General features: G+C 38.9%; 1 long non-coding RNA gene across 18 annotated transcripts in view; it reads right to left on the bottom strand.

Annotated features, from left to right (window-relative positions):
- Window positions 1-7,037: 7,037 nt before the first annotated feature.
- LOC140506301 (uncharacterized) overlaps window positions 7,038-15,843 on the bottom strand; it is a 74,247-nt gene continuing 65,441 nt past the window's right edge. For 17 of the 18 annotated variants that reach the window (XR_011967856.1, XR_011967869.1, XR_011967863.1 and 14 more), the window contains 2 exons: window positions 9,423-9,531; window positions 7,038-8,859 (listed from right to left, as the gene is read on the bottom strand). This is a non-coding gene — a long non-coding RNA (uncharacterized lncRNA). The remainder of the gene's footprint in view (window positions 8,860-9,422; window positions 9,532-15,843) is intronic. The other variant, XR_011967862.1, reaches the window with a different exon arrangement.

Genomic DNA, 15,843 nt, shown 5'->3' with positions numbered 1-15,843 from the left:
TTTGACCTCGTTATGTTTGCTTTAGGTTTTTTCGCATGAACTCTTGCCTAGTCACATGTCCCCTATGTTGTATTTATACAGATGGTTTTTTTTTTAAATTTTACATTAAATTACATCATCCTAGATTTGGCTCAGTTGTTTCAGCTTGTTGAAGTCTTTTTGGATTCTGATTTTCTTACCCAACATATTAGTTGTCCTTTTCAACTTTGTACCATTCCCATATTAAATAACCATGACATTTTTGTCTTCATAATAATCACTGATAAAAATGTTGAAAAGAATAAGGCAGCAAACAGTGTCCTGTGGCACTTCTTAGAGATGTTCTTTCAGATTGCCATCTATCTGTTAATCACCATTTCTTTAGATACATTCACTTAATTGGCTTGATAATAATAATAACTGATGTTTATGTAGTACTCCAAAACATGAAAAACTGTACTCACTGCTGTAATGTTATTGTAATGTAATGATGTTACAGGAAATTTTTTTTAAATGCATTGCTGAAATCTATTTATGTGGCAAAAAAAGGAAAGAGATTTGTTTTTTGTTCTTGTTAAAGCCACGCTGACTTATAGTGAACGTTCCTAAGTGTTAACAAATCATTTGATTGATGACACCTACTAGATGTTTGCCAGCACTCAAAGTGAAGTTCATTAGCATGTAGTTTGAAGAATCAAACTTCTTCCATTTGAAAAGAAATCAGGATAACTTTGACCTGTTCAGTCCTGTTGCACTTTTTTTGTTGCTATTATTTTTCAAAGTTCTCATCCTTTAATATCAAATGACCATATCCCAGGTCATTCTCCTCCCTATTTGAGTATTAGATTGGAAATGAATAGGAAGTCTTAGGCAAGAAATTTAAGACTATAGGGACATAGATTGTGTTTCCTCACTGTTGCACATTTGAAAACAAGGGATATAGAGGAAGAAATTAGTTTGAGAAGTGAAGAGTTGGCTAAGAAGATGATAATTGAGAATAGGATTTGGATTTCTGGATTATGGTTGACAGAATCCAGAGAGGGGGTACACCTAACAAAGGCTGGTAAGAAAGCATTTGCTAGGTGTCTAATAAATCTAATTAAAAGGTCTTTTTAAAAATTTATTTAACTTATTTTTTAAAAATTAATTTATTTGTTTTCAGTTTTCAGCAATCACTTCCATAAATTGTAAATTTTCTCCTCCTCTCTCCTCTCTCCCTCCCTGAGATCACATGCAATCTTATATGGGTTCTACACATACATTCTTATTAAACACATTTTCACTTTAGTCATGTTGCATAGAATTAAAATGAATGGCAGAAACCATGAGAAAAACCAACCTAAAATAAAACATAACACAAGAGAAAATAGTCTGCTTCATTCTGCATTCCATTTCCATAGTTCTTTCTCTGGATGTGGATGGCATTTTGCCTCAAGAGTCCTTTGGGAATGTTTTAGGTCCTTACATTTCTGTGAGGGGCTAAGTCTATCAGAAACAGTCCTCACACACTGTGGTTGTTACTGTGTACAGTGTTCTCTGGTCGCTCAGCATTAGTTCATATAAGTCCTTTCAAGTTTTTCTAAAGCCTGACTGTTCATCATTTCTTAGAGCACAATAGTATTCCATTATATACATAGTATACCACAACTTGTTCAGCCATTCCCCAATTGATGGGCATCCCCTCAATTTCCAGTTTTTGGCCATAACAAAAAGAGCTGCTATAAATATTTTTGTACATTTGGGACCTTTTCCCATTTTTATGATCTTTTTGGGATACAGTCCTAGAAGAGATATTGCTAGGTCAAAGGGTATGCACATTTTTGGCCCTTTGGACATAGTTCCGAATTGCTCTCCAGAATGGTTGGATCAGTTCACAGCTCCACCAACAATGAATTAGTGTTCCAACTCTCCCACATCTTTTCCACATCTTCCTGTTTTGTCATGTTAGCCAATTTGATAGATGTGATGTCAAAAGGTCTTTAACCTGAAAAAAGTGTAGGGGTATGTGTGCTATGTTTTGCCCATATAAATTATCTGTGTTCACATGGGTCTGTCTAGATGTGGCTCACAGGGAGGCATTTCTAGTCTCTTCCCTCTACCTTTCTCCAAGGAAGACTGATCTCTTCCTACCAAGAGAGTTAGTAGGAAGTTTGGACCAGAGACTGGCCACTTTATTCTCCTCAGAGAAAGGGGAAACTGGGATAGGATCATATCTATCTGTTACTTTAAATACTGTTGGTGTAGAGGGAATTTTTAGGTTCAAACTAAGCTCCTAATCATGGAAGGGCAAAGAATATATCCAAGGTTAAGTTAAGTCACTTCCCACCAAAGACTGTTTCTACAATGAACCAATGTAGCAAATAACCCATTTATTTAAGCTGATAGTAAACAGAAATCAGAAAAAGTATATGTATAAGAATATAGACAGATGATACACAAAATAAATGAACTCACCCACTGGTAAAAGAAAGAGAGTCAGTCCTAGATCTTATCCAAGGGGAAATTCCTCAAAGTCTCTAGTGTAATAAGCTGGGGATAAAGACATGACTGAGTAGCTGGCTCCTCTACATGTCAGCTTCTCCTTGGGGTCTTTCTGTCCCTCTAGGGACTTGAAGAAAGTCTGGAACCACATGACTTCTCTTCCTGCTGGCTCATGATCACCTCTGAAGTACAGGCATAGTATTAAACTGTGTCTGATATGTGAGATAATTGGGAAGTTGTGCTCTTGGTCATTTTCTATCTTAAGAAGTCATTGCTTGTGAACTGAGTATGACTTGTTTTAAGTTTGAAAAAATAAGGAAATAATCAAGTTACATTTATAAGCCAGAAATAATACTCAGAGTAACTAATTTCCAAAACAGCCAGTTATTACTATTAAAAATCATAGCAATCCATGAGTCTACTACTGATGAACAAAAGCGTGCTTAAGACTAAATTTAGGTCTTAAGGAAAAAAGGAAGGGAGAGAGGGAGTTAAATGACCCCACTAAAATAATTCATAGTTTGGCTAACTTGTGAAAACCCAAGTTTGCAATCATATTAAATATAATGCTAATGAAACAGACTTTATTGTCCTGATTAATGAACAGATGGTACTAAATATGGAGGTGAAAATGCTTGGCATAATAGCTGGGGGAAAAACACACAGGGAAAAAGTACCTCCTAGAACAGCTTGAGAGGGACTTGCCAATAATTTCCCTAAAAATCTAAAACAGATAACACATCCTGACATTTTATTTAAGAGTTTCTTTTCCTTGTAAAAATAAATCACCAAGGTATAATTGAAAACCAGTTTGGCTAGCCCAGATTGGGATTTCTTGGATTTGCCCAAACTTCGGTCAATAGTTTTAGCGATCATAGTTATCATTCCTATCACTGATCAATACTCCTAACACTACTAGAAATTAGGGCTTTTAGAGGGAAACAAGACTGAGAAACATAAAACTCAAAAGAGTCTTTAGCCCTTAATACCATGTTCCTGGGGAAACTGTAGACTCCTTATGCCCCCAAAGCAAACTTGTTAGTTTTTCCTTGTTAGCTTTTGAATGTTGCCAAAATTTCCATCCTTCCAACGTTCTATTTTCCATCAATAGCACCATTATTTTTGTATTCACCCAGGCATGAAAGTTAATTGTGATTTTGGATTCTTCTTTCCTTCTCCTTTCTAATCAACATCCCAGTCCTATTTTAACTTAAAAAAAATCATCTATACCTCTTGTTCTTTCCTTTCTTCTTTCTCTCTTTTCCTTCTCCTTCTTCCCCATCCCCCACCCTGCTTTTTCCTTCCTCCCTTTCTTCCTCCCTTCCTATCTTCCTTCTTTCCCTCCCCAAGTCTCTCAGTGTTTGTCTCTTTCCACAGCCAAAACAAAAGAGCAGAATAGAAGTTTAGCATAATGTCTTCCAGAAATAAATTGGTTTTTAGAGCACAACAGTTATTAGTGGGGGTGGGAGGGGCAGGGTGATTAGCCAAGTCAATTAGGGAGGATGGTAGTTCAGTAACTGGTTAGTTTTTAGCTGGTATGAACAGTTACTTAGGGTTGATTCAAGTGTATAATTTAGAATCGTACATAAAAATTACCTTTGCTGAGAGTCCCTTGAAATTACTTAAGTGAAACATTTTCCTTCCTAAAATATGTGAGCAGACTGCTCTCTGACCCACCCACATTCTGGCTTCCTCTAAAACTCCTTAAAGTCAAGAGACTTTTAGCCCATTTATGCTTTTCTTGGAACTGTTAAGAGTAGTATAATTCTGTTGTAATTCACAGTATCAGGCTGTTGTTTTCTTCTATCTCACATAAATGGTCTGTGAATTCATTTCAGATGCTCTGCTCCTAGCCTGATCCTTGATGGAAATTCAGAAATATAATAAATATATTTTGGAAGTTCTAAAAGAACAACGTGAAAGGTGCTCTTAAGTTTGGCTCTCAGAATGGTCTAAGAGAGAGGATCATTGTTCAGTGGTTAGAGCAGAAGGTAGAAAGCACCAGAGTTAAGGGCCTAAGGCAGCTCGAAGCTCATGTGAACATCCTGAGGTTGGGGGTGATGTTGTGGGGGCAGGGGAGATTTGACTCTGGAAAGGAGAAACAAAGACCCAGAAAGGAAAACAGTGACCCTCTTGAAGATAGGCTTCATGTGTTTTATACTTTTACCCAGTTTCTCTTCAGTCATCATCCTTCCATCACCCTTTCTATACTATTTACATGCTCAGTCCCTACTCCTTGGTTGCTATGTCTCCACTCTGATACCTGATTTGGCAAGCCTAACATTTTCCCTGGTGTCAGGGAACAACATAGCTGCTATGTTTTCAGCAAGGGCTAGTCTGCTAGATTAATTCATACTAGGGTGATACTAGTAGATAATAGCTTAGTAGCTTATTCCTCCCAGATACAATATTTGTATTTTAAAAGGGACCTGCAGAGCATTTACCCAATGAGTGAATAATGTAAATGAGCTACATTAATTGAAGTATCCTTCACTAAAATCCCCGTCTATTGCCTCATCATGATGCAGAAGGGATATATGAGGTGTTCAAAAAAGTCTAGCACTTCTGGTGTGAGGTCTTGCTGAACCCTTTTCAGGGCTGCTTATCCACCCTTTTTGTTCACGCCAGGCTCCAAGAAGCTCTAGCATGCTCAGTGACCTCACCTAAGTAAAACTGTCTTGGTGGCAGACTGGCTAAACCAGGTTGAGGGTAACTGACAGGCCTCAAACCTGGTGGTGAGCTAAGGGAATGTCTATCCCAAGCATATGAAGACTTCCCCCAGTGGAATGGACAGATGAGATCAATTTGTTCAATGGCTGCAAAGGGGACTGAAACAGGAGCTATGGAGTACTTTAGTGCTTAGTCAGACATCAAAGACACTGGGGTCATCTATTGTAACCCAAGTTATTGCCAGTCTTCCTGACTTTTGTCCTGCCACTGGACTTCAGTGACTCTGGAAGAGAGAGTGAGACTGACAACTTTGTGTAACTTTGCTTCACTTAAATTGAATTCATCCTTGAGTTGACATCACCCCATAATGTCATTGGTCCTCTTCAAAGGCAAAGGATAAGTCAAGCAACAACAATGATGCAGAGGTGGTCTGTGGTTCTTAAAGGCTACACCAGGTAGGGTAAGCTCTGGCAAGTCCCACCAAGATGGAAAGACTTTGAATATATTGTTTGCTGATGACTTATGTGTCCATCACATGAGTGCCAGATTAATTACATTTGGAGAGGCCCTTTACCAGAGTGGGCTGGGCCATCTTCAGGTGTCCTGCCACTGTATTCTAATGATTCTGGAGGAGACAGTGAGGCTGATGACTTTGCACACTTTGCCTCACTTAAACCCAACTCACACACAAGTCAAGACATCACCCTCACGATGTCACTGCTCCTCTTCAGGAACAAAGGACAAACAACAACCAGAGTGAAAACATTTTCATGGCCACAGGATCACTAGTTCTAACAGTTCAAATAAAATTTCAGAGGCAGAAGATCTCAAAAATCATTTAGTTCAGCTTGCTCTTGAACAGAAATCGTCCTTCCAAAGATCCTTGACATTTTATAATCCATCTCCTTTTTTGGAGACCTCCAATGTGAAGAATCTCTTGAGGTTGCCCATTCCAACTTCTTAAAAAGTTATTGCTAATATACGCCTAAAGTCTGCCTCTTGGCAACTTTTCCTCATTGTTCCTAGTTCTTGTCCTCCAGCATGTAGCAGAATAAAAATCTGACACCGTTTCCCCATGAAAGCCCTTAAAATGCTTAAAGACAGTTATCATATTCTCCACACTAACTCTTCTCTTTTTCAGTTATATTTCCCAATTCCTTCTATCTAGCCTCTTATCTGGTTTCCAGTTTTCTCATCCCTCTGGTCATCCTTCTCTGATCTGGCTCCAGATTACCATCAATATCTTTTCTGATCTATAGTGTCTCCTAAAATGAGGTTTGATCAGGGCAGAGTATAGAGTGTACTATATCTCTATCAATAAGGTGATAAGGTGATGCTTAAATTAGCTTTTGTAGAAATTGTTTTATTCGGTTGTATGTCATTAATAATGGTTAGATTATTATTTTTTGTATAAACTGTTATCTTACCATACCAGCCCCATTGTATACTTATGCAATTGCCTTTTTGAACCCAAGATCACACTTGAACCCACTTTCACATTATCCCTATTAAATTATTTTATTATACTTTATTCTAAAAACATCAAGTAAAATGAGCATTTTCAAATACATTGTGGAACAAAAGGAGAAGGTTGTTCATGAAATTGTAAATTTTGATTATGTAGAGCTTGTTTTTCTTTTTAAGTAAATAATAAAGTCAACAGATAATTTTTAAAGTTTTTCTGCTTGTGACTCCTTGTTTTCTTCAGACTTGATGGTGGAGGATAGTGGGAGGTCCCTAGCTTTAATCACCCTTTCCTATTAAATCTCATCTTCTTGATTTGTCTCGATTGTTCTAGCTTGTCTAGATCTTTTGGGGGTCCTAATCCTTTATTCTAATATGTTTGCTATCCCTCCCTGCTGTCTGGGTTGATAGAACCGGTACCATAATTGATAAAATCACAGATCTTATAAAGAATAGAAATTTATTTTCCAGATCAATGTCAATCAATTGACCAATCAATCAATATTTATTTATTAAACACTTACTATGCTCCAGTCGTTGTGCTAAGTGCTGGGGTTACAAAAAAGGGACAGAAGACATTCACTGCTCTCAGTGAGTTTACAATTTAATGGGGGAGACAACATGCAAACAAATATAGACAAAGAAAGCTATATACAGGATAAATAGGACATAATTAACACAGGGAAGTTACTAGAATTCAGAGAGGTTGGGGAAGGCTTCCTGTAGATGGGATTTTAGTTAGGACTTATACGAACCCAGGTAGGACAGTAGTCAGAGCAGAGGAGAGAGAACATTCCAGACTAGGGGGAGAGCCAAAGAAAATGCCTGAGGTGGACTTCAGAAAAACCTGGAAAGACATATACAAACTGATGCAGGGTGAAATGAGCAGAACCAGGAGAACATGATATACAATAACAGTCATGTTGTTCAATGACTGACTTTGATAGACTTAGAACTTCTCAGTAATGCAAGGACCTAAGATAACCCCAAAAGACTCATAATGGAAAATGCTATGGTTAGTTGTTGTCCTTTGTCTTCGAAGAGTACCAAAATGAAATCACCGTTGTAAAGTGAAATTTCAGTGTGTCTGACTATAGCTGATCAGACCAACATGAGCTTGGAATGCTCTACCACAGGTTGGATACAAATAGTCCCTTTGAATATTTGGGGTGGATACCCCAAATTTGTGCATCCTGCGTTTACTTTGTGCTGTCTCAATTCTGCTTTGCTCAAAGAGCACAACACCTTTTCTTATGTGGACATGCCATGCTGAGCAGTCCTGTGCCAGTGTCTCCCATGTTGCACAGTCAAATACAAAATTCTTGAAAGAGACCTTGAGAGTGTCCTTGTATCATTTCTTCTGGCCACCATATGATCTGCTGCCCCATGAGAGTTCTCCATAAAATAGTCTTTTTGGCAAGCGTACATTTTGCGTTCAAACAATGTGGCTAGCCCATCACAGTTGCGCTCTCTGAAGCAGAGTTTGAATGCTTGGCAGTTTAATTTGAGTAAGGACCTCAGTGTCTGGTACTTTATCCTGCCAGGTGATCCTCAGAATCTTCCTAAGACAGTTCAAATGGAAACAATTCAGTTTCCTGGCATGGTGCTGGTAGACTGTCCATGTTTCACAGGCATACAACAATGAAGTCAGCACAATGGCTCTGTAGACCTTCAGTTTGGTAATCAGTCTAATACCTCTTCTCTCTCAAACCTTTCTTCAGAGCCTCCCAAACACTGAGCTAGCTCTGGCAATTCATGCGTCATCCTCATTGTCAATGTGTACATCCCTGGAAAGTACACTACCAAAGTAAGTGAACGTATTCACAGCATTCAAAACTTCTCCATTTGTTGTAACTGATGGTTCCACATGTGGATGGTGTGTTGGTGGCTGATGGAGCACCTGTGTTTTCTTGATGTTAATTATTAGACCAAAATTAGCACAGGCAGCAGAGAGTTGATCCATACTTTGTTGCATCTCAGCTTCAGAAGCTGCATTGAGTGCACAATCATCTGAGCCCTGAGTGAAACAAGGTTGGCAAATGAAGGCCAGCTTACTGAGGTTGGAGCTGGATATACCTTTTTCTGGAGTGGGCGCAGTGAAGGGGAGCGAAGCTGGTGTGGGTTTTGCAATCAAAACCAATGTAATCAACAAGCTGGCATGCCTGCCAAAAGAAGTGAATGACAGGCTCATGACAATGTGATTGCCACTCACGGGGAAACTCCATGCCACCATCATCAGTGCCTATGCTGCCACCATGACAAACCCTGATGAAGTCAAAGAAAAATTTTATGAAAACCTAGAGACCCTTATCGTCAATGGGCCAAAAGAGGACAAACTTATAATTCTGGGTGACTTTAACGCTAGAGTAGGCTCAGACTACCAGACTTGGCAGGGAGTCCTAGGGAGGAATGGAGTTAGAAACAGCAACAGCAATGGTCATTTTCTGCTGAAGACTTGTGCATCACATGACCTTCTCATCACCAACACTGTCTTCTGTTTATCTAAATGGAAAATGCTATACACATCCAGAGAAAGAACTTTGAAGTCTGAATGAAGGTGAAAGCAAACTATGCTCTCCCTCTCTTTTGTTGTTTTGTTTCTTCTTTCTTGTGGTTCCTCCCATTAGTTCGAACTCTTCTTTACATCATGACCAATGTGAAAATATATTTAATATGAATGTATAAGGAAAACCTATATTAGATTGTATATTGTCTAGGGGAGGGGAAAGCAAAAGATAGGGGAGAAAATTCAAAACTCAAACTCTTATAGAAGTGAATGTTAAAAACTGAAAATTAATTTTTTTTAAGAAGAGAAGAAAAGAAAATACCTGAGAGATGGAGTATGTGGTTTATAGAACAGGCAGGAGGCCACTGTCGCTGGACTGAATACATGTCTGGTTTCAAAGGGGTAATCATCAAAACACTCTGGTACTGGGCCTAAGAAAAAGAGTGGTGGATCGGTGGAACAGATTAGGTATATAATACACAGTAGTAAAGGACAGTAGTAACCTAGTGTTTGATAAATTCAAAGATCCAAGCTTTGAGGGCAAGAACTCACCATCTGGTAAAAGTTACTAGGTAAACTGCAAGGTAGTTGGGCAGAAACTAGGCATAGACCAACATCTCACACTATATACCAAAGTAAAGGTCAAAATGGGTAAATTATTTAGACACAAAGAATGATATAAGCAAATTAGGGGACAATGTACACATTACAGCATTATTTTAATGATGATCAACTATGAAAACTATTCTGATTAATGATCCAAGATAATTCTAAAGGATCCATGATAAAAGTGCTATCCAGGTCTATTTCTTTTTTTTTTTTTTACAACATGACTAATATGGAAATATGTTTTACATGATTGTACATATATAACCTATATCAAATTGCTTACTGTTTTAGGAAGAGGGAAGAGGAAGGAGGGAGGGAAAGAGAAAAATTTGGAACTCAAAATTTTGTAAAAATGAATGTTAAAAATTGTCTTTACATATAACTGGAAAAAAATGAAAAACTATTTTAAAAAAAAGAAAAATGCTATCCCTCACCAGAGAGAGAACTAATAAACTCTGAGTGCAGAGTGAAGCATACTTTTTTAACTTTCTGTATATTTCTTGCTTTTTATTTTTTTTGCAACGTGGCTAATATGGAAATATGTTTTGCATGACTTCAAATGGATAACTGATTTTGTCTTCTCAATGGGTATGGGAGGGGATGGAAGGAGGGAGAAAATTTGGAGCTCAGAATTTAAAAAAAGAATGTTAAAAATTAAAAATTAAAAACATTTTTTCTGTTTTTCTTGTCATCTTGGGCAGGGAGGGAGATAGTTGAAAATTTGAAATGTAACAAAATTAAATTAAATTACAAAAAATAATACATGTCTGGGAGGAAGGTACAAGAAGATTGGAAAGGTAGAAAGGGACTAGATTATGAAGAGCTTTGGCTGCCAGACATTTTATATTTGCTCCTGGAGGCAATAGGAAGTTTATTGAATAGGTGGGGTGATATGATTAGACCTTCATTTTAGGAAAATCATTTTAGTGGCTAGATGGGAGGAGGGATGGATTGGAGTGAGAAGAGACTTTGAGGCAGTCAGACCCCCTGGAAGGCTAATACAGTAGTCCAGGTGTGAGGTGATGAGAGCCTGAACTGGAAATAGCAGTGTCAGAGGAGAGAAGCGGGGTGTAAAATCAACAGGCCTTGGCAACAGCTTAAATAAGAGGGGTGAGCGATAGTGAGGAGTCTAGGATGATCCCTGGGTTGTGAACCTGAGGGACTGGGAGGATGGTGTTGGCCTTTACTGTAATAGGGAAGGTAGGTACTGTAATGGGGAAGATGTACAGGGAAAGATAATGAGTTTTGTTTTGGACTTGCTGAGTTTAAGATGTCTACTGGACATCCAGTTTGAGATGTTTGAAAGGCAATTGGAAAAGTGAGATTGGGGCAGGAAAGGTAGATCTGAGAATTTTCAGCATAGAGTTTGAAACTAGAATTGAATCTATAAGAGCTGATGAGATCACCAGGTGAAAATAGTCACCTGGTGACTGGAGAGGAGACAGAGCCTTGAGGGACACCTCTGATTAGAGGGTGTGATCTGGAGGACACAACACCTGAAACACAATGTCTACTCCTGTGATTCAAACTTTACTAAGCTAAATAAGTAACAAACTAAAGTGCACCTGGAGACAATCAGCCAATATTGTGAAGGGCCTAGAGACCATGCCATATGAAGCAAATTTAAGAGAATTAAGGTTATTTATCCTAGAGAAAAGAGAATTCAGGAGTGTTATCACTGCAGCTATCATGTCCAGGGGAAGTAGAAATTCTGTTTCTCTACAAGATGGGCAGAAGATTTTGGTTCATTGTTAGACTTAACTTCCTAACAATTAGAGTTCCACCCTCTTCCATGGAACACTGCCAGAGGAAAGAGGACATGTCAGGGCTAGTTAGTCTCAGCAGCTAATCCCAAGGCTCCTCTTCTTCACATGGTATGAAGGCCAGAAACAATACATGTTCATGTTCAAGTCCATGTGGAGATCGCATTAACAGATCATGCTCACAAGAACTGAGCTCATTGTTCCTTCTCTTCTTACAGATGGAAGACATGCTATAAACTTCTGGGTGGAGACAAAGGCCTACGTCCTTAAGCCTTTCATCCAGGCCCATATGTAGCTAAGAATCTGTGCCTCTGTTCTTCACTTCTTTGCATTTTTTTTCCTGCTCTTTGGTGGAGTATTAAAGACAGAAGGGCCTGAACTATGAGGGAGAATTGATAGGCTGGAGAATCTAGGTCCAGGGAAAAGGCCAGCAAGGCCTGAGGAATGGCCTGACTTAGCAGGGTCCTGGCCCTCAGGAACAATCTTGTGGACTCAGATCCAGAAACCAAGATGCCATTTTCTAGAGCTGTTCTAGCCCCTTGACTACCCCAAATTTGGAAGTGAACTTAGAGGGGTGAATGTTTGTAACAACTTTTAAGTCTGAGCTCTCTCCTCCAAGATGGAAGTGGTTTAGGGGAGATTGTGCCCCCTTCTTAGGTAGGGTGTTTTATACTTCTCTTGCTAAATCCCTTCAGAAAACTTACTTGACATTAATTGGTTAAATGATACTGGGTTGATAATAACTATGATATAAGGGAGATAGTAACTGTAGCTAGAATTGGATAACATTAGAAAAGCACACTGAAATGAGTGCTTGAAGCAGTGGAGTTAGCAAAAGATACCCCCCAAGCTCTCAATATCATCCCTGGAACCCTGAGGGGAAAATTTCTTGCCAATGAGAACCTGGTTCACCTTTGAGAGTGGGAGTCAGGATAAAAGTGCCCCAGGGCGTATTAAGGGCTACTTATGAGGCTTATCGGGGATTAAATTGTACAGTTCACATTTGTAGGGACCCTCTAGAGAGATTTTCTACCTGGAGCTTTAGTCATTGGATTTCTGAATTTTAGGATTCACTAGAAAAAAAATGTGCCAATTTTTCTCTTGATTTGAGGCTTTGTGTGGTACAACGATAGGGTGCTGGCGTGGAAATCAGAAAGACCTCAATTCCAGGCCTCTGTCTGACACAACTTGTGTGACTCTGGGCAAGTTGTTTAACTTCTAAATACTCCAGGGAACTGCCCAGTACTATAATTTGCAGAAGGGTTGCCAACCTGCGTCAGTGAAGGGAGTTTCCATACCCAGAAGTCTCCACATTAGAGGAATTGATGGTTTCTTTAAAACTTCTTCCCCTCCCCCACTCCAGAAAAAATATTTTAGTAAGTGTTGTAGAAAGGTCTTTGAATTGGACATCTACAGACTTGATTCTCATCCTGGTCCTACCACTCACTAGTTGTGTTTAGATAAAGGCTGTAATAGTTCCAAGAGATTGGGGGAACCACTTCATCTTAAAAATGTGGAAACTATTTTGGGCAAATCAGTTATCCTCTGTAGACCTCAGTTTCCTTATCTTTAAAACAGAGGTTTGGGGGCAGGTAGGTGGCCCAGTGGATAGACCGCTGGCTCTCAAGTCAGAGGGACCTGAGTTTAAATTTGGCCTCTGATTCTTACCCTGGGCAAGTCATTTATCTGATTGCCTCAAAAAAAAAAAATTAATGTAACAGAGGTTTGAATGAGATCATCTCTAAGTATCTTCCTGTTCTAATATTCTATGAGCCCTCCTCCCCTTCCCAAACACCCATACATACAATTATTGAAAGAAACATATCTCAATTTAGTTTTAAAAGAACAAACAAAACTAGTCATTTTAGAAACAAATGCTTAAATTCAGCGGCTCCATGTAAACAATCATATGACTAAATTCACTTGTCCTCCTTCCTCCAAATCCTTCTGCAAATATAGACCCAGTTACTATGAAAACCATAATCCTACTCATATGGTCACAGGGGTTCTGCTGCATTTCATCTGTATTACTAAACTGCTTGAGAGTACTCAGATGAACAGTAATAATCTAAGCGAAGGCTAAACAGTCGATCTGTCTCCCTGAGAACTCATGGCAGACAATGCAGAGTCTCAGAACCATAGAATGTACATCTGAAAGGCACTTCAGAACTCTTTCTCTAAGTGAACTGGGTGAAAAGGCATTTTTCTTTTTATACCTGAAGGGAAAAGACAGTCATGCTAACTACACTTTCTTCATTGCAGGTAAGCATGTTTTGCTGGTGATGGATTCTGGTTAGGAGGGAGAAAGGTTAGCACAACACCTGCTGTCAGAGCTATCAGCAAATTGGGATGATGGATAGGGGCCTCGGCTTTGAATGGATGGAAGGAGGAGCATGTGTGGCTGCCAGGGAGAGGCACCTGGAGTGAATGAGGGAGGCAACTTGCTGTCCTTCACTGCAGAAACTTGGACTGACACCCTGAGTGTACGAGCAGGGTGGGCCTCGGGTAAAATTGTGAAGTAGGCAAATTTTATCTTCTACCTGTCCTTCAGACCCATTTCATTTCAGCTTATTTTTTCAGGTCACTCTCCTGCCCCTCCAGGTCCCTCTGTTGCCTTGAGCCTATCTACCCCTTCTCATCTTTCTGTTCTCATGTTGGTCCCTTGCTGACTTGTTGGGACCTGTTATTGTTATGTTTTCTCCAAATGAAACTTCCCTTTCTATGTTTGATCCCCGATGACTCACAGTCAGCTAACTAAACTCACAACAAATTGTTGTTGATAGAGGAGTTCTAGAACACAATGTCAAGATAGCATGCAGATTATATTTTTTTCTTTAAAAACATTTATTGACACATTTTGTTTTGACATGTTGAATATTTGCCAAAAACCACCCAAACAATGAATGCTCTTTCCAAAAGTTAACATGCCCATTTTAGCTATGATTTTCTGGAGATAATGTCCCTGCTTTAAAAAAAAAGTAACCTATTTATGACTAATGTTGGGAATCTCAAGCTATGGCAGAGATCAATAGTATGAGATTACTGGTAGGGCGGCTAGGTGGCACGGTGGATAGAGTGCTGGACTTGGAGTCAGGAGGACCTGAGTTCAAATTGACACAAGGCAAAGTTGTATGACCCTGGGCAAGTCATTTAACTCTGTTTGCCTCCATTTCTTCATCTGTAAAATGGTTTGGAGAAGGAAATTGCAAACCACTCCAGTGCCTTTGCCCAGGAAACCCCAAATGGGGTCATCAAGACTCAGACAGGACTAACTGACACGATGACAATAAGTCTGCAGGTGGTATGTTATGATAGGATCATGGCATGCAATAAGAGGAGTGGGGGTCACAGGAAAAGACTGAGATGGAAGGGACTGTAGAGATCGAGTCAAATCCCCTCATAGGATCTGAAGGTCATAGGATCACAGATTTGGACCTAGAAGGTACAATAGGAGTAATTTAGTACAACATTTTCATTTTATAGACAGGGAAACTGAGATCCAGAAAGGCCAAATGACTTGTCCCCAGTCACATAGATATTAAGGGTCAGATCTAGGATTTGAATCCAGGCCTCTGACTCCAAATCCAGGTCTTTTCCTACTATAACATTGCTGATATTTTTGTGCAGGTAGGTCCTTTATTTCCACTCCATTCACGTTACTTGTGTGTGTGTACACACAAAGGTGTGTACATATATATAGACAGTATGTATGTAATATGTGTATGCATTTACATATATACATACATGTATTATATTTATACACACATATAAAATTATATTCCTAAACTAATAAGGTTCAACCCTATGTATAGTCAAAATTCAAAGCTATATCTGCACATATATGTGTGTGTATTTTATATATACATGTAGTATTTACATCTATGTATCAGTATGCATATGTATACGTACACATACTATATATGTATATATATATTTGTGTATGTGTATGTGTGTGTATATTTGGAGCTTGACTATGCATATGGTTGAACCTGATTAGGAGTTTAAGTCTTTAATTAGGGAAAATAGTGTTACATCTTCAAAGATAATGAAACATTACATACATCATAGATTTTAGGCTTTGTTAGCCTAAAAGGCGTACTTTGTCTGCTGTTAGGAGTTATGCCACTCTGTAGTATCTGAAGAACTGAAGGTGAAGATCATCCATACAGCAATGGAGAGGCTTTCAGGACTGTGCTTGCTGTTATTTTGTTGATGGAGGTGGTCATTCATTTTTGAAAGGGATCAATGACCTCACAGAGATGTCTTGACGGATGTGTGAATTGGATTTAGGTGAGGCAGGGGTATATTGGTAAATGCTTAACTGGTTCTCAAAAAATGTATTCAAGACATACTTTAAAGTTTAATCTGCAT

The sequence above is a fragment of the Notamacropus eugenii genome, chromosome 5 (assembly GCF_028372415.1).
Source record: "Notamacropus eugenii isolate mMacEug1 chromosome 5, mMacEug1.pri_v2, whole genome shotgun sequence".
In the NCBI taxonomy this organism is placed as follows: domain Eukaryota; kingdom Metazoa; phylum Chordata; class Mammalia; order Diprotodontia; family Macropodidae; genus Notamacropus; species Notamacropus eugenii.
Note: the sequence above shows the minus strand (reverse complement) of the source record. Positions and strands in the feature narration are given on the sequence as shown.